Source organism: Periplaneta americana, chromosome 5 (assembly GCF_040183065.1).
Source record: "Periplaneta americana isolate PAMFEO1 chromosome 5, P.americana_PAMFEO1_priV1, whole genome shotgun sequence".
NCBI classification, from domain to species: Eukaryota; Metazoa; Arthropoda; class Insecta; order Blattodea; family Blattidae; genus Periplaneta; species Periplaneta americana.
In genome coordinates this window covers 58,856,212-58,875,906 of record NC_091121.1, presented here as the reverse complement: position 1 = coordinate 58,875,906, position 19,695 = coordinate 58,856,212, and the positions used below count along the sequence as shown (strand labels likewise).

Below are 19,695 nucleotides of genomic sequence, written 5' to 3'. Positions count from 1 at the left end.
GACCTGAGTTCGAGTACAGTGAACTGTCTCTGAAGGTCTGTGGTTCGAGATACTGTGAACTCGAGTGACTGAGCTAGAAGAACTGTGAACTGAGAACTGATAGTTCTGATTTGTAAATAGTGCTTTGTAAATATTAGTTAAGATTAACAGTTCATTGTTGTTCGTAATAGTCCATGTAAATTGTCATTGCCGTCAGTGGAGTGCTATAACGAATACTGTGTTGAGTGAAAATTCTATTGTTGACGAGAGCGTTTAAGGTGAATTGTAGAAAGGAATTATTGTTGGAAGAATAAAATTCCATTGTTGAGTGCAAAAATAAAAATCACATTGGTGTCAGAATCGGGACATTATCGACAATGGAGAACCTACAGCAGATCCTGCAAGCCATCGCAGAAATGAAAGCAGAAATGAACATGCACATTAGTGAAGTAAAAGATAACATGAACGACATGAACAAGCACATCAGTGAGGTTAAGAAGGACATAAGTGATGTGAAAACGGAGATGAAAAGTGACATAAGTGATGTAAAAACAGAGATGAAAGGCGACATAAGCGGAGTGAAAGGCGACATAAGCGGAGTGAAAGATGACGTCACTACGCAAATTGAAAGCGTTTCGGCCCACGTAGATGGAATTGTCGCCATTGTGAAAGACGAACTTAAGGCCGATCTGGATAAACTAAACCAGAATTTTACAACTATAAACGAGACAGTAGCCGAGTTGAGACAGGATGTAGACCATTTCGACGGAATAATCCGCGATCTCGAGCGTCGTCAAGAGCAGACGAGTGAGGTGATGGACAAACACGCTGAGGAAAACAAGCACATACTCACGTTGATGGACCGACATGCTGAAGAAAACAAGCACATCCTCGCGTTGGTGGATCGCCAGGCTTGAGAACATAAACAGATAGTTGCCGAGGAGGTTCGACGTGCCATGCAAGAAGCGGCCACAGAGTAGAGGACTCCATATAGTGGCCCTGCGGAACCATCACCTTCAGCCAGACATTACAACGTCAAGACGCCGAAGTTCGACGGTACGACGTCTTGGGCGATATTCCGTCGCCAGTTCGAGGCCATCGCAGAGCACAATGGGTGGACGCCAGCAGAGAAAACCACTCAGCTGCTGGCCGCGCTTCAGGGACAGGCGTCGGAGATTCTTCACAGCGTTCCAGAAAATGGGGCAGCCGCTGAGATAATGGCGGCCCTGGAGGGACGTTATGGTGACCATCAACTTGCGGCAGCGTTCAGGACCCAACTAAAAACGAGGGTCCAACAGTCAGGCGAGTCCCTACAAGAATTTGCGATGACGGTGGAACAACTGGCCCATAAGGCCCTCAGGGGCCTACCTAATGATTTCATCGCTGGAGAGGCGGCCTACACCTTCGGCAGCGGAGTTCGAGACCCCGAAATAAGACAACAGCTACTCTTGGCAGAGCATCGCACCATCAACGCAGCTCTGGCGGCGGCCCTCAGGATGGAGGCAGCCAAGTTGACGGCGAACGTCTCGGCATCGCACCGGATTAGGAGCGTCGCGGCGGCCGACGTCGAGGAACGTCAACCGAAATCACCCAAGCGACGAAGACGAGGAGTGCCTACCTGCTGGTCCTGCGGCGAACCTGGGCACTTGAGGGACTGTGACCGATCTGGTCACAAACAAAAAAAAAAGGGGCCGATGCGACGAGGGGCACGTCGGCGCCGTCATCACCATCCCCTCGGCTGATCTTGATGACTGTTAACAGAAGATGCGACGATGGGCTGATTGCTGACGGATGGATAAGAGGCCGCCCATGCAGAGTACTGGTAGACACCAGGGCGTCGCTCACCATCGCTAGACCGGAAGTCGTGCGTGGCCTACCTGGGAGGACGCCGCTGCGCCGGTATGAACTACGTACTGCCTCAGGCGAGAACCTGCCCATCCAAAAAGGTTTTCCTGGATCTGACATTGGGAAAGAGGAGACTGGAGATGTGGGTGTTCGTCGCCAACATCACTGAAGACGTCATCCTGGGACTCGACGCCATGCGGATCTTCGATGCAACGGTGGACGTCCGGCGCCGTATCCTCCGTTTTGGTCAGGATGAAGTGTTCCTGAGGGACGTCAAAGACCAACCCATGGCCAGCAGACTCACCTCGGAGAATCATGTAACAATCCGGCAGGCTGCGAGATGGTGGTGACGGCAAGACTGGACGGACAACCTAAGAGAAACCTGCTCCTCGATTCGCAAACAACTCCGATAGATGGGGTTTATGTTGCCATATCCCTACTCCCGAATCAGAAGGTGGTACCGGTGAGGGTCCTGAATGTCACCAATCGGGACAAGGAGGTGCCTAGTGGAACTGTACTAGGTAGCGTCGAGCCGGTGGTGTCTGTGACTTCTCTAGCAGATAACGAGGAGTGTCACCGACCACGTCCAGATCCAGACGCATCACTGAAAGAGCTGGCTCGAGAATTGCCGGCGAATTTAAGCAAAAGAGAAAGAAGACAAGTCCACGATCTACTGACAGAATTTCAGGACGTGTTCAGTCTGTCTGAAAATGACTACGGGAGAACGGAGAAAGTTCAGCACCGCATCGACACCGGAAATGCTCGCCCAATCAGACAACTTCCTCGACGCGTCCCTCTAGCTAAACAGAGGGAGATTGACAGCCAATTGGAGGGCATGAAAGCAAGAGGAGTCATCGAGGAATCCGACAGCCCTTGGTCATCACCTGTAGTGCTGGTGAAGAAGAAGAATGGGGACCTGCATTTCTGCGTGGACTACAGAAGACTGAATGACGTCACCAGGAAAGACTGCTTTCCCCTCCCACGAATTGACGACACCTTGGACACCCTGGCCGGAGCAGAGTGGTTCTCGACGTTGGATCTCAAGTCAGGATACTGGCAGGTGGCGCTACATCCTGAGGACAAGGAGAAAACGGCATTCTCTACAGGCCAGGGACTATGGCAGTTCACCGTTATGCCGTTCGGCCTCTGCAACGCCCCGGCTACATTCCAGAGACTAATGGAGTCCGTAATGAGAGGCCTGACATACGACACCTGTTTGCTGTACCTTGATGACGTCATCGTGGTCGGCAAGACTTTCGGCGAACAGCTGTTGAACCTGAGGAAAGTGTTCGAGAGACTGCGACAAGCCAGGCTGAAGTTGAACCCGAAGAAATGTCATCTGTTCCAGAAGAAGGTCAGCTACTTGGGGCACGTAGTAGGGACGAACGGAGTGGCCACGGACCCGGAGAAGCTACAAGCCGTCAGAGGATGGCCGAGACCGAGAGACAAGCAGGAGTTGCGCCGCTTTCTCGGCCTCTGCACTTATTACAGAAGGTTCGTAGCTGGGTACGCCTACATCGCTAAGCCTCTAACCCAGCTGACCGAGGAGAAACGACAATTCCAGTGGACGGACGAGGCGGAGTCATCCTTCCAGTCACTGAAAGAGGCGCTCTGCACTGCTCCTGTACTGGGATATCCCATCCCTGGAAGGAAGTTCACGTTCGACACGGACGCTAGCAACGTAGGCATCGGCGGAGTACTCTCTCAGGAACAGGACGGGCACGAGAGGGTGATTGCCTACTTCAGCCGAACACTATCCAAGGCTGAGAGAAACTACTGTGTGACACGTAGAGAACTTCTTGCCATTGTGGAAGCCCTGAAGCAGTTCCACAAATATTTGTATGGCCAGGAATTCCATCTGAGGACAGACCATTCTGCACTCACCTGGCTATTGGGCTTCAAGAATCTGGAAGGGCAGACCGCCCGTTGGGTTCAACGTCTGCAGGAGTACAACTTCACCTCTGAACACCGACAAGGGAAGAAACATTCCAACGCTGATGCCCTATCACGACGTCCGTGCCCGGATGGCTGCAAACACTGCCTGAAAGTAGAAGAGCGGGATGGCGCCCACGCAGTCCGAGCAATTGCCGCCCAGCCGAGCCCAGGATGGGATAACGCCGCCAAAAGGAGGGAGCAGCTGGAGGACCCAAACATTGGACAGCTACTGCGTGATGTGGAGTCCGGCCAGAGACCAGTATGGGCCGATATCGCCAACCGTAGCACCACTTACAAGAGCTACTGGGCCCAGTGGGAATCCTTCACTGTCAAGGACGGTATCCTGAAGAGAATTTGGGAGTCGGCCGATGGAAGGACCCGCATAGAACAACTTGTCCTGCCCTGGAGCAAGGTGAAGGAAGTGCTGGAGGAGACTCATGCTGGAGTGACTGGAGGCCACCTGGGAGCCAACAGGACGCTGGACAAGTTAAGGCAGAGGTTCTATTGGTTGCATAAGAGAACCGACACGGAACAATGGTGCCGAAGATGCGACACCTGTGCAGCCAGTCGCGGACCAAGGACCCGCAGCAGGGAACCCATGCAGCAGTACAACGTGGGAGCTCCTTTTGAGAGGATCGCCATCGACGTTGCTGGACCGTTCCCGGTCACGGATCGCGGGAACCGCTACCTGCTAGTCGCCATGGATTACTTCACAAAATGGCCATAGGTGTACGCGATTCCCAACCAAGAGGCTTCGACGGTGGCCGACGCGCTGCTTGACAAATTCATCTGCCGATTCGGGGTGCCCCGGGAATTGCATAGCGATCAGGAGCGCAACTTCGAATCCAACCTGATGGGAGAATTGCTCGAGCTTCTGGGGGTGCATAAAACCGGGACCACTCCCCTCTACCCACAGTCCGACGGCATGGTGGAACGATACATCAAAACCTTGGAGGAGCACCTGCGGAAGGTGGTGTCCAACCATCAGCGAGACTGGGATGCCAGAGTCTCACTGTTCCTCTTGGCCTACAGAGCTTCGGTCCACGATACAACATGGATGATACCGGCAAACATGGTCTTCGCGAGAGAGCTGCGCCTGCCCTGTGATCTGCTGTTTGGCACGCCACCCAGCGCCGACCAGCCAGCGACTGACTATGTGGCAGAACTCACCGAGAAGTTGAATGGAGTTCACCAACTGGCCAGAGAGCACCTCAAGATGGCCAGCGACAGGATGAAAGTGCGCTACGACAGATTAGCCAACTCTGCAGGATTCCAGGAGGGCAACCTGGTGTGGCTGTATCGACCTACCAGGACCAAAGGGAAATCACCAAAGCTGCAGCGTGTCTGGGATGGACCATACCGCGTGGTGACCCGGATCAACGACGTGGTGTATCGCATCCAGCGACAACTTCGAGGGAAGATGATGGTGGTGCATCTGGACCGATTAGCAGCCTACCATGGGACTGCCCGGGACGAGCAGCCCTAAGGAGGGAGCAATGTGACAGCGACGTGAGATTCGAACTCACGACCAGCGTTCCGCAAGAGAGCAGATCGCGCGGAGCACGGAGGAACGGCGCGCAGCGGAGAGAAGTGGGGAAAGGGCCCACGCGACGAGGGGAGATCGCGCGCGCAGCTGCTTACGGAGTGAAGGGGGAACGGACCTTCCCGACTCTTCCAGAAGCCCGTCGAAGTGGAAAAACGCGAATTCGAAGTCTCTCGGTTACGTTGCTGTGGTTATAAATTACGGACGCGAAGGAGTGTGTGTGTCATTCATGATTAGTTCAGTCAGTAAGCCAGCGAACAGAGCAAGCCAGTCTTGTGTACCGGAGTTCGACTCGAGTGTGCGTCCGCAACTGTATCAGCATCCGAAAGCCTGAGTTCGAGTGCAGTGGACCGCAGTTGGAGGGATCTGAGTTCCGAGTGCAGTGGACCGCAGTTGGAGGGACCTGAGTTCGAGTACAGTGAACTGTCTCTGAAGGTCTGTGGTTCGAGATACTGTGAACTCGAGTGACTGAGCTAGAAGAACTGTGAACTGAGAACTGATAGTTCTGATTTGTAAATAGTGCTTTGTAAATATTAGTTAAGATTAACAGTTCATTGTTGTTCGTAATAGTCCAAGTAAATTGTCATTGCCGTCAGTGGAGTGCTATAACGAATACTGTGTTGAGTGGAAATTCTATTGTTGACGAGAGCGTTTAAGGTGAATTGTAGAAAGGAATTATTGTTGGAAGAATAAAATTCCATTGTTGAGTGGAAATAAAATTCACAATATAAAGCATTACTTACTCCAACTTTCTTTTATGTTTCCTCATACTGAACGCTTAGTCATTGATGGAAAATTAAATGTGTTTGAAACGAAATGTTAAGACTAGTTCCATGGTATAAATGGCAAAATAAACGCTTAAAGATGCAAGGAACTAATAAAACGTGTAACTAGTAATAGCATTAATAAGATATCAAGAGAAATGACATGGTTATGTCAAAATAACGCAAGAGACCATAACCAAAAGATCTAGCCACATCATGCATACAAAAAATCGCTGATGTAGAAAATTTAAATGGGTTATTCTTAGGCGGAACGAACAGTCTGATTTGAACAGTTCAGTGTGCTTAAACCATGATGACGATTATGTATGTTATATTTGCCCTGCCACCTTCTTTTTAAATTTGTTAGAACGTAAGGTGTTAGAATTATTTATTTTCATAAGGGTCGCAGTTTACTTGGTTTTGTAGGTAGGATATTCATTAGCTTCACGGTGAATTTGGTAACCATTTATGCGGCAGAAAAGTTTAAAAGTTCGGAAATGGTTGGAATCCATTTGGTTTCAAAACAAACGGGGAATTTTTCTTTGTTTGTTTGTTTCTTTCTTTCTTTCTTAGTGAGTGTTACGTACTGATGCGTGATGGAAAGTTCTCATTTCCTGTTAACTGGAATCATGAAACCTTCATGCCACTTCACGGCATGGTTACGGGAACGTTACAAGCATAATGAGAGTGCTTACGTTCCACAACTTTGCAGAAGGTGGTGGCAGACAGGGACTGAAGACTATTGTAGTAGACTGATAGATAGATATAAACAGCTAAGTAGAGTTCATTTTTGATCGCAGATCAGGATATGAACTGATTCCTATCTCTATTTATGTTGTGTAGCATTGATCTCAGATTATGTGCCCTGATGTGCAGATCTACTAAAATCACAAAATTAATGCAAATCTAAAATTACAAAGTAGAGTAACTGTGACAACAGCGCGAATTATAAGAATAAATCATGTTCAGTGGATTGGTTTGGGCAATATATTTTTCGATATTTATTTGTCCCTTTGGCAATATTCGTAAAAAATAATGATAAATAACCAGCGAAAAGCGCAAGAAGAGAAGTCCACACCTGTGGAGTAACGGTCAGCGCGTCTGACCGCGAAACCAGGTGGCCCAGGTTCGAATATTGGTCGGGGCAAGTTACCTGGTTGAGGTTTTTTCCGGGGTTTTCCCTCTAGTCAATACGAGCAAATGCTGGGTAACGTTCGGTGCTGGACCCCGGATTCATTTCACCGGCATTATCACCTTCATTTCATTCAGATGCTTAATAACCTGAGATGTTGATACAGCGTCGTAAAATAACCCAATAAAAAAGAAGAAGAGTATGAATGCAGCAAATTTAAAGAAATGGAGAAAGAGAGAGAAGCAGAGGCAGAGATGTTCTCAAACATAAAATAAATTACAGAGTATACAAACACAAGATTTGTTACTGCCTTAAAAAAGGAAGAGATTGAAAAGAAATTGCTGCAGACGACTATAATTCCACGAATTTAATACGAAGTCTGAAGTTGTGTTATTAAAACAAAGAAACGTGAAATCTGAAAATAAATAACTGCAAACCAAAATACAAACCAATGCATTACAAACTTCACTCGCCATTTTACTGCTACGAACAGTATTTATTGTTCTTTATTTTGAAAAAAAAAAAAAAATTTATATATATATATATATATATATATATATATATATATATTTAGCTTCTGCAGAAACTAAGTTTCAACTCAGGAAAATCGCCAGTTAGATTTGATCTTAGATGAGACGAAAATATATTTGATTCATGTTTGCACTTAACCAAAATCTAAGTTCGACTTGAAGGTTAATTTCATTTCCCGAACTCACATTATTTATATAACTGACCCTGAGTAACAGACATATTAATACTAACAAAAATAAGCTTGATGACCTGATCCGTGGTCAAATAGTGACAAAAGTTGTATCACAGAAACCTCAAAGCTTTATTGTTTTACAAGAACTGTATAATTCGTAGAATGCTTTATTACAGGCTTTCAAGAACTACTAATATAATTTCCTAGTAATTGATTTTATGAAGCGCAGTACATCATGATGTCATGATGTAAAGTAAAACATTAAAATGATATTCCTCGTTGAACTAAGCGTCTTCATTTCTATAGGTTCCTTCTACAAGTTCAAAATCTAGAATAACTCGTCTGGACTAATGGAAGAAATCTTTTAGAAAGGACTGAGTCACTGCTGGAATTCTCGTGAACATTTTATCTACAACAATCTTCTGTACGACACCTTAACAGTCCGTTACAAACTCCAAGCACCTTGAAATAAATACTTCCGGTAATATCGTAGTAGCCTATGTTAGACAGAGAGAGAGCAGACAGCTGTCGCGCACTGGAAGAATCTGACCGGCGAGACAGGGAAACCACTAATAATAAGGCTAGTGTGAAATACACAATACATAAGACACTTGAGGTGCTTTATTTAAGTGAATTATTATGACCACATCCCTGTAGACAATCCCTGTATTTCTTCCGTCCGCTTTCCTTTTCTACCTTGCGGTATAGAGGTTTTCAGTGTCCATTAAACTTCACATTGTGGAAGAATAAAGCAGTTCCGGTCATAAATAAAATAAATTAACATAAAATTTGTACCGAATAGCAAAAAACGGGTTTTAAAAAATCATTTAAAAGTCTTTAAAAGCAAGAAGAAAATAAAACTACCGAAGAGAACACCGAATCTCCGACATCGGATCGAAGCGGGTCGACAAGTAGCTCAACTGCAAAAACACTGAATTTTAATTATTTATTTATATTGCTGGATTATATTAAGTTACTATTGTTATTACAATGACTGATGAATGAGTATGATGGGGTTGTGATGATAATAGGTCGTTATCAATGTAACTTTAAAGACTCCTCGGTCATTATTAGTTATTTTACGACACTTTTTTCAACTGCTGTGGTTATATAGCGTCTGAATGAGATGAAGGTGGTAATGTCAGTGAAATGAGTGCAGGGTCCAGCGCCGAAATTTAGCCAGCATTTGCTCTTAATGACTTGAGGGAAAACTCCGGAATAAACCTCAACCAGGTAACTTGTCCTAACTAGGAATTGAACCCGGGCCCGCTCGTTTCACGGTCAGGCGTACTAACCGTTACTCCACAGCGGTGGACTCCTCGGTCATGCGGTCAATATAGCGCGAAGTGACAACTTGAGACAAAAGAGGGCAAATGCGAGATATAGAAACATATTCATTCTTTTAGATGTGAAAGTAATCATTTTCTCACAGGAAACAACCCGCATCTACCAGATGGTAGAGACACAGATATCTATCATTAGAGAGAGAAAGAGAGAGAGAATATTATTATTATTATTATTATTATTATTATTATTATTATTATTATTATTTCTTTATTTAGATATATTTCTGCACAAAAAGTTCATGGGTACGATCACCAAGTGCGCCTTGTTCACAATCCATGAATTAGCGAACAGTGTTGTACACACAAGAGCTGCTTTCTGCATTATAGATACATGTTGCAGCAGGTAATTTAATCTTGCAAGGGGTTGATATTACGGTTATACGAGTAGATGCAATTAATGGTACTATTTGGACTACTGCTATAACATTTTTTGTTTATTCTTTGTGCTAGGAAAGTTATTAATCTATTTTTTATGATTTTCTGATCTAGGATGGATATATGAGGATGAGAATGGTCTTTTTATCCTTCTTATTCATGAAAGTGAGGTCTCATAATATGTTGTTTGCACTTGTGTGATATGTACTGTAACTGCGTGTTTGTTCCAATAGCCTATAGCTTATACTGAATTTCTACAGCTTCTGGTAGTACTAATTCAGACTCATTTTGCATTTGTTATTAGATTATGTTCAGGCGCCAATTTTAATGGACGTACATGGTTGTACTTTCGGAGATAGTGGAGCTGTGGTAATGTAATACATCCGCTAATTATGATATTAGAGAATGTTAATTTACGTTCTTATATTATCTCCATAATGACTTTCATGTAACATATTAGACTATTATTATTATTATTATTATTATTATTATTATTATTATTATTATTATTATTATTATTATTACAACGTTTAAATTAACTTTAATATATCGAAGCGGGATTTTAACACATTGCATCCTTGGTTCAATTCTGGGTGTTGACGGAATTTTTCTTTTTGCCAATCATCCAAAACGGCTGCGAGATCTATTCGGCTTTCTTAAACTAATTACAAGGTTTTTACCCTGGGGGTAAAGGCGATCGGAGCATGATACCGATCACATCATCTCATTCTAGTGCCGAGATTATGAAAGCCTGAAACTCTACCTTAAGTCCCCATGCGCCTTCATGTCATGTAAAGGTGATACTTTTTTCACTTTTACCTTATTACTAAAGACCGTTTTCTTAGTCCCACAACATTGGAATGAGTATATGTGTACACTGGATATAGTACGTTACGTCACGTGTTCTTCAGTAGAACCCTGCTCACAAACACAAGTAACGCGCACTACAGAGTCACTCTATAACAGATTACTTACTCCTAAAAGTATACTTCAGTTTAGCAATGCTTATAAAGCTAAATTTACAGCAAAGTTTATTGACAATATAGGTTTAAACATTTCTCTCTGGGCAGTATCTGTGTTACAGTTGTACCAGTGTTTTAAGTTAAAATTTTACAACAAAGATTATCGTAATATGGGCTTAAACATTGCATTATGAAACAGTAACATTTTAAGTTAAAAATATACATCAAAGATTGTTGTAATAAAACTTAGACATGTTAAGAGTAGTGCCTCTGATTAGAGTAACATTTTAAGTTAAAATTTTACAGAAAAGACTATGTTTATTCTTTTGTAATAGACAACACAGTCCCGTTCGTGATGCAGACTAGTCTGTTTTCATCGTACAACACCACACACCACTACTCTTCGTCAAGTCATTTGGCTCATTGCATAAACTCCGTACTCACAATCAGTACTCACTTCATTTCAAAGAGTAGTGGCTAAGATTCTGGTCTCTACTTATCACATCTCTGGATGTTACGAGACGGTAAAAATATTCTTCGGTTGTCTAAATGGGTTGTCCTTACCTCTTAGCAATACGCTACATCAAAAGACGAATCAATTACGTAAGACCTGTACCGATTTTGACACAATTCATTATATAAAAGGACAATCGTTAAGAGTAAATTTCAGTAGGCCTAAATGTGCCATTTTGCGCTATGTATGACCAAGAAATACAGATTACCGTTATTTTCTGAGAGAAAATCAATAACGCAAACACTACAGAACTGTCTCCATACGACCTCATTACTGACGAGAAAGTTTAGGTCAGGGTGATGACAGTGTGGCCCGCGAGATAATTTTTGTTGTTGCGAAATGTCCAGGTGAATTTGAAACGTGCAATGGCGTTAAAAATTTTGAGAAAAAATGAATAGGCTATATACGGTAAATTTGGCAAATTTTTGTAAGAAAACTATTAGACCTAGGAATGTCACATTTCGCAAAAATGTTCATCTCTACTCTAATTGTATAAAACATATAATGAAAATTGAACATTTTAAAGTAAATTTTCATTTTCCTTCCGATTTCACATGGGCTCGCCCATACGTTCAATTTTGTTCAACGAAATTATTGAAGTTACGAGCTCTTGTCGAGTAAATGTAAATGAAGACAATCTGTATGATGAAATTGTTATTTTGAATGAAGTTTGGAGTAAATTTGATGAAAATTGTTTCAATGATCTGTATTTAGAATGAATATAGATGAACAAATTTCACAACTCCAATTATTTTCCCTAACTTCTTAAATTGATGCCAAAGGTAATGTCTATATTAGTTAGCAGCATTTATGCCGAATGCGTATTTTCTCTGATTCTAATCTGTGGGCTGGAGATGCCAATAATTTTTTTACTTGTTTATTTAATTACTGGGTTATTTAGCGTCGATGAAATTGGTAATAGCAATAGAAATACTTAGCGAGATAAGGCGAGGATTCGTCCTATATTGCCTGACATTCGCCTTACAGTTGGAAAAACCCAGCCACGTAATCAGCCCAAGCGGGAATCGAACCCACGTCCGAGCGCAACCCACGATCAGCAGGCAAACGCGCAACCGCCTGAGCTGCACCGGTGGCTGTCTTTATTTTTCGCATTTTATAGTATGTGTCTTTTTTTAGTAGATTATTTTACGATGCTTTATCAACATCTTAAGTTATTTAGCGTCTGAATGAGATGGTGATAATGCCGGTGAAATGCGAACCCGGGCCACCTGGTTTCGCGGCCAGACGCACTAACAGTTACTCCACAGGTGTGGACATGTATGTATGTATGTATGTATGTATGTATGTGCTACACGATATAATACATTTTTCAATAAAATTCTCATTGTGGGCTCTACCTCCATGCTCCCCAAGTGCCTTCATGGCATGTTACGGGGATACCTTTACTTTTTACCTTTGTCTCATCAGTTCCTCACGAAATCCCCACACAGTCTCCCAGCCCGTAATATAAGCTTAATAATATGTAGGTCTTCTGTAAAGTAGTTCACAGTGCCCGTTCTAGGAAAAAATATTTTGGATGAACCTGGCTCAAACTTAAAATAGTCCTGCGTCTTCAACTACGTGTTCTGAATCAAACACAATATTTTGATGATGATGATGATGATGATGAAGACAACCACCAAAAGCAGAATATTTATAGGAATGTAAAGATTTTACGCGGGCTGCAGAATAAGGGGCTAAAAAGGAATATTCTGCAAAAAGCAGGGCATCTGGTCACTTAGGGTGCCCAGAAATTTGTTGACCGAAAAGAGTATGTAGATATAGGATACAAGTGCGCACGCACAAAATTTTGTACTAAGTTATATGAAAATAAGGGCGGAATTTTTCATTTTCCTTATTAATAAAGTTGTTTAAAATAAAATATACAATTCCAACTGCCAGTAAGATCTACTTAAAAGATTTGCATTTCAATAATTCACAACAGCCACTTTCAAACTGGTGAGTAAACTGCACAACAGAGCGTAGTATTCATACTGTCGTTAAGTGTTCCGGGGTTCGATCCCGGGTGTGACGGGATTTTCTCATTGCCAACTTCTAGAACGGCCCCGATGTTCACTCAGCCTCCTATCAAATTAAATACCGTGTCTTTCTCGGGGTTAAAGGCGGTCGGAGCGGGGTGCCGATCACACCACCTCATTCTAGTGTCGAGGTCAAAGCATGGGGCTCTACCTCCAGGTCCTCCCAAATGCCTTCATTGTATGTGAATTGTGAAGGGGCTCCTTTATTCACAGTCAAGTTGCGGACCACACTTTTTTTTTAATCTTCGTAACTTCCAGCGACTTTATTTATTGTGGAATAATCAAATAACTCGTTGGCGCGTAATTATTATCACCATTCACTAGGTGACACGGTGAAATTCGCGGTTGTCGATCTTGTTGCACCAAGCAACATTAGAATTAAATTAATGACTCATACCTTAGCATCTAAACAAACTTAAGATTTGATTAAATTTAACTTTTAACTACATTTCTTGTATTAGAAATTTTAAAATTACAAAAAATTCAATTAGAAAATATATTAAATGTTAAATGAAAATAAAAACAAGGAAAATAGTATAATTTGAGACTTTTTTGGAAGAAGAATAGTAAAGAGCAGCGTTTTTCCAACTTTTTTCAACATGTGGCACACTAAAGGGTAATTTAATATCCCGTGATACACTCATATAATCTAGCCTAGATCAGTGGTTCCCAAACAGGAGGGAATTTCGAGGATTTTAAAAGGAATGTGTTTACTGAATGTTGACGTTTTACTACTCTTTTCATTTTTATTTTTCCAATTTACTACGACAATCTTTACTATTTTCATTTTCTCACTGCACACAAGCGAATCATTCGCGGCACAGGGTTGAAAATGGCTGGTATAGAGAATATAAACCTCTAAAAGAGTATACCGAATTATAAAGGTACCAAATAAAACTGTTTTTATAAAATATACATTAAGTTAAAATCAAACAGTAGTCTATTAAAAACACATACTTATTCACATGGCTTTCAAGGAACCCGGAGGATCATTGCCGCCCTCACATAAGCCCGACATTGGTCCCTATTCTGAGCAAGATTAATTCAGTCCCTACCATCATATCCCACCTCCCTCAAATCTATTTTAATATTATCCTCCCATCTACGCCTTGGCCTCCCCAAAGGTCTTTTCCCCTCGGGAATTCCAACAACAGCATTACAATTAAAATTCATTCGCTAAACATGTTTCGGAAAGTGCTATCCCATCATCAGTAGCTTTGAGGCCGGTTCAGCTATTGTTCATGCTTCTGCATCCTGCTGGTACGTATTGCCGACTGTTTTACTTTGAAAATTAGTAAATTAATTTCCACAGAGAGAATATTCTTAACTAAACGAAAAGAATGCTAGCTAATGAGTTGTCGCTACGAGATTCTATGACTGACTGATGAATAATGAGAATGACACAGACGTCACTAAGATAAGAGTCAAAATGCGTTCAGGAAACCTCGAAACCTACATATCTGCTGAGATTTATTTCTCTCGACTATACAGCCAGGGTAGTCCTTACTCCTTTAAGCTTACGTCCATATTTACACTTTTCTAGATCTACCATTATAATATGAACACACGGTGGACTCCTATAAAGTGGGTCAGAATGACGACGGCTTTTCTTAGAAATATGGACTCCGCCCTTCCATGAGTATTATGCTCACTATCTCTATAAAGCGCTATGGGAAAGAAAATATTCTTCCATTTCACCTGCATAGTAATGTGAGTAAAACCAGCTCGAAAATTCTGATGAGGCCATTACGTACCAAAAAAAATCGATACCAGAAACCGCTGAAATCAAGTTCCCGAAACAGATTTTGCACTAGCTTAATATACTAAGATATTGTATTGTAAACAGTCGAACATTTAAAATTGCATTTTCAGAATCTTTAAATAAATTAGTAAATATTAAAAAAAAAGAAAGTTAGTGATTTTGTAGCAAGCATTGGCCAGGCCGTCATCGTCCTACAATAGAGATCCAGGGCACTTAACGAGGTACTTTCCCGTCAGAGTAAAGACACTTACAATATGTTAATCATAAGAAAATGTTGAAAATTTGATTAAAATACATGTATGTATTTGGTGTATTTGTCCTGGAATTCTACTGCAGGAAGATTGAATGACCGATGCTTATCATTTTTAATATACATAAATTACTAGAATGCCTTTTGTCATACTCATAATATAGACAGACTAATTTTGCAGGGAGAAATAATAGCCTTGCTTATGTACTTCTGTGGGTAGTCAAGCGGTCAGTGGTTCGATTCCCGGCGTCGGCGGAGATTTTACCTCCATTCCACAGGACTGACTTGTTCTACACATTTCCTTAACTGGAATTTATAATTCAGTTTTATTATTAACAGTAATATACCTGTTTTTGGTTTCAGTTAAAAATAAGGATAATATTTATTTTGATCTGTCTCTTGTCATGTGTTTGTTCTGTGATGTATCTGCGGTGGCCTGCGTCCTTCCGACTCCACGGTTTGGGAGATAAGCAATGTAATGCGTCTAGTCTTAGTTAATTGTATTTGTCTATAGTTTCTTCTACACCGCACTGGCTTGTAAATCGGTAAAGAAGGAGGTGAAAGAAAGAAGGAATGAAAGAAAATATAATTACATTAAAAAAAACAATACTATATTATCGTTTTTCCCTGTTACAATTACAATACGTACGTATATAGGCCTATTTCTTAAAATTATTTTCGACTTTGGAAACTAGTTTATACAATTTCATGTACTCTATCATCCATGCAAATTTTAAACGAATAAAATTAAATAAACAACTTATTTAAAAAAAAAACAACAAAGCTTATTGCTCCACGGTCACGTCAAATGTAATTTAAATGCGTAATAAAAACAATCTTACTTAATCAAAATCATATTATGAAAAGGCTACAGTGATCCAATGCAATGCGTAGGCCTACTTATATCGTTTTACCAAAAATTTGATCTTGTTCGTATAATCTATTATGGATTAGCATACCATGGATCACATACTGTGTATATGTGTGAGGAATCACTTCGCTGTTAAAAAAAGAAAACAAAAACAAATGATCTACTATATTACCTGGTTGGGTTTTTCCGAGGTTTCCCCCACCAAAAGGCAAATGCCGGGTAATATTTTGGCGAATCCTCGGACCTCATCTCATCTCACTACATCTCGCAAAAAAAAAAAAAAAAAAAAAAAAAAAAAAAAATTTGTAAAAATTGTAATTGTAATATTGTAAAGTGTTGACTTGTTCCACATCTTAAAGCTTCATTGCTCATGTAAGATCTATGGAATAAAATAAATGAATGAATGAATTACTTAATGTCTTTCTTACATATGTGGAATTCGATTATCGCGGATTACTACAGCTGTTTAAAAAAAAAAAATTGAAACAATCTTCGAATCTTTCCCTCGCATTACGATTTCCTCTTGGAAAATATTTATGAATCAAATATCTAGGCCTAATTTTAAAAAATCACTGGATTAAAAGCTTAAATGGCTACATTTTTCACATATTAGGCTTATAATATTTTACACAAAATATATCTTTATAATTATATTGTAAAAATGAATAAAAAAAATACAAGCGGCCGAAACATTCAGCGGTCGTCCTGTATAAAGAACAAACTTGCTTATAAAAAATGTACTTGCTGCTCGTCCCGCTCGTTCAGTGAATACAGGGGGAATGAGAGGGAGGGAAAACAACCCTAAAAGCCTGTCAAGGTCAAGGGTGGAGAATGACGGAAGTAGACGCTCCACTTGTTACAATAAGAAACTTAAATACGTACAGGTATGTGCAACGCAGAACCACCTGCTACCAGCTTCACGTTCCTTGCGCGGCTGCTTTACCCAGATCGGAGTTTAATGCCTAATTGGTCACGGGACAGCTCTCATCCTACGAGCCTGTCAAGCAGTTGCAGGATGTGTGGGCGACCGTGCCAACACATATGTGCGACAAAGTCAAATGAATATAAACAAAGCGAAACGACTACACAATGTCGAACCTGTGAGGTCACATCTCGACTAGATCGCTGAAACCTGTTAGAATGGAATTTTCTACTTACATTGCTGTCTTTCAAATTCAAGGTCTCCGAAAATGAATACAGACGTCCGTCAAATCAAACACCACACTGCACGAAGTACCAACACTTTGAAAATAGTTCCAATATACGCCTTCGTCCGGGAGAAAATTATGACACAAGCATGACAAACAACGAACTCTAACACGACTGAATAAACTCAATGCACTACTTGAAAGCTACTCGCAGCAGATGGCGCACATCACAGATGATATGCTCGAAACATAAAAAGAAAAAAGCTTGGCCGCCATTTTAATTGTGCTCTCTGGAAAACATTGCAAGTGCCATCTATAATCCATACGCAGCACTTCAATCTACAAACTCCTTTCGCAGCTACTATTATACCTGAAAAATGATTATACAGTATATGCAGCGAGAATCTTTCAATAATTTTAAAGTTTACACCAATTATGAGTAGTCTGGAATTGTATGTAAAAATGCACGTTCCTAGCGGCAAATTTAAATGTACGCAAAAGAGATATTTATAGACAAGGCCTGATTTACAATTTCAGAAGCCCGGAGCTTCATTTTCTTTATGAGGCCCCTTCTTTCCATCTTATTTCATCTAAATTCTGTCACCTATCTCCTTTCACCATGTATTTATTTCACAGATGTTTTTAAGGTTTTTATTAATTCTCTATTTTGAGAAGAAGGATTAAAAATAAAGTGGTCCCATAAGGCATCAGTTAATCTGTGTGGCCACAAGACAGGGTCAGAGCTGATTGCATTGGTTGTAATACCGGTACTTTCCCTTGTTTCCTCTAGTGAAGTAATTGAGGAGTTTGAAAGGAATGTTAGTTTTCCCTAAATTTTGTGTTAGACATAAAAAAAACCTTGGCTCTCTACTGGAGGTCTCTGTGCGTAAAGGAGTTACTGCTAGTAACATATGAACGAACATACTTGCTCAATGATCAGCGTTGTTTTTCCTGTTGTTCAATTTCAATAGTTTTCCGTTTTCTTTTAATGATTCCTAACTCAAATTTTCTTGGGAGTTCCATTTTTAATTATTGACATTCCTACAAAAACACTTTAACACTACCACTAAATACCGATAACGGTCCTATACCAACAGAAATTAGATAAGCTGCAAAGAACACAAGCACTAGGCACTTGGTTTAACACTCAATACAATGAAAACTGACACTGGCTGCTGAATTCATTATGAAGTATTTAAATAGGCCTTCTATTACAATTTGAATGAACTGTACATGGTAGCCAAATTTTGCAAGTTGAACACATTGAACTCTGCAATCAACTTAAGACTCTAAACTTACAACAATAAAGTGATTAGAAAACTGGTGGGTTCTATTCTAAGCATACTAGGTAGTATTGATCTGAATGAAGAAGAGGGGGGGGGGGGAGAGGAACAGTGAATTGTTCAATGGTTGAGCTGTTTGGACGTTTTCCATTGCTAATTGTCAAAATTATAACACAACGTTTCGAAGAGTGGATCTCTCTTCGTTGTGATGTGAAAACCTACTGTGGGAATCATTACAAGCAGCTAGCCTGATGACGAAGAGAGATCCACTCTTCGAAATGTTGTGTTATAATTTTGACAACTAGCAATGGAAAAAGTCCAAACAGCTCAATCATTGAATACCAGGTAGTAATGCTCAAAATTATAGAAAGTGTTTTTTCTCTCATGAACAGTAAGTGGACAAATGTTTGGAGCAGAAGCACAACACATCTAATCAAATGAAAACGGCAAATTGCAGTAAACTTCAATTAATCATGCAGGGAATTTTTAAAATTTGTTTAAAAATGACGAAAAACTATCACACAAGGCAAAATCTGTCTCAAAATACTGTACTCTTAATGTCCTATATTTCCACTGGACAATTGGAAACTCTAATTAAAGTAGGTCTACAGTACTTGCACTGATCCTGGAGGTCGCTACCTAATCCACAAATACTATTACATTTTGATACTATGTTAACATTCATAACTTAAAGTTACGGCACAATTTTGTATTAACTAATGTTTGCTATAGGAACGCCCTTTCATTAGCATATGGTTCAATTTTCATGAACACAACGCATTAATGTTGAAGACCAAATTAAAATCAAAATTACTATATCAATGAAAAGAAATAATTATTTACAAGTGATAGTTCTTTTCTCCATTCCACTAAATTCGGTATGATGAAGGTGGTAATAAAATATATACTCAAGGAACGAATTATTAGATACTAAAAGTTAAAAATGACACCGAATATACTACGTTGTTGGTTAGAACCATTTTGTTCACAACATTCTGAAATTTAACAGAGGAGAACTGAGTCACAATGACTGGAGAATGAATCTAGTGAAGCACATCCATATGAAAATCAAGCACTGCCATTGAAGTTACTAACAAATCAATGTCAGCAGAAGCTGTAGTCAATGGTATAGAATAGTACTAACTTCGTCAATTAAACATCGAATACTGATTTTCATCATTTGCAACAATTGGTTACTGCTTTCAAACACAGCAGCATTATTTATACCACAGTGAGGGTATTGC

General features: G+C 40.9%; 1 protein-coding gene across 3 annotated transcripts in view; it reads right to left on the bottom strand.

Annotated features, from left to right (window-relative positions):
* The window catches only part of drpr (multiple EGF like domains draper), a 124,107-nt gene extending 106,725 nt beyond the window's left edge, over positions 1 to 17,382 (bottom strand). The window contains exon 1 of one of the 3 annotated variants that reach the window (XM_069825732.1): positions 17,179 to 17,382. The gene's annotated coding sequence lies outside the window, so the exon portion shown is untranslated. Of the gene's footprint in view, positions 1 to 16,902; positions 16,960 to 17,178 lie in introns of those variants that run through there. The other 2 variants (XM_069825729.1, XM_069825730.1) reach the window with 2 other exon arrangements.
* Between the last annotated feature and the right edge of the window lie 2,313 nt (positions 17,383 to 19,695).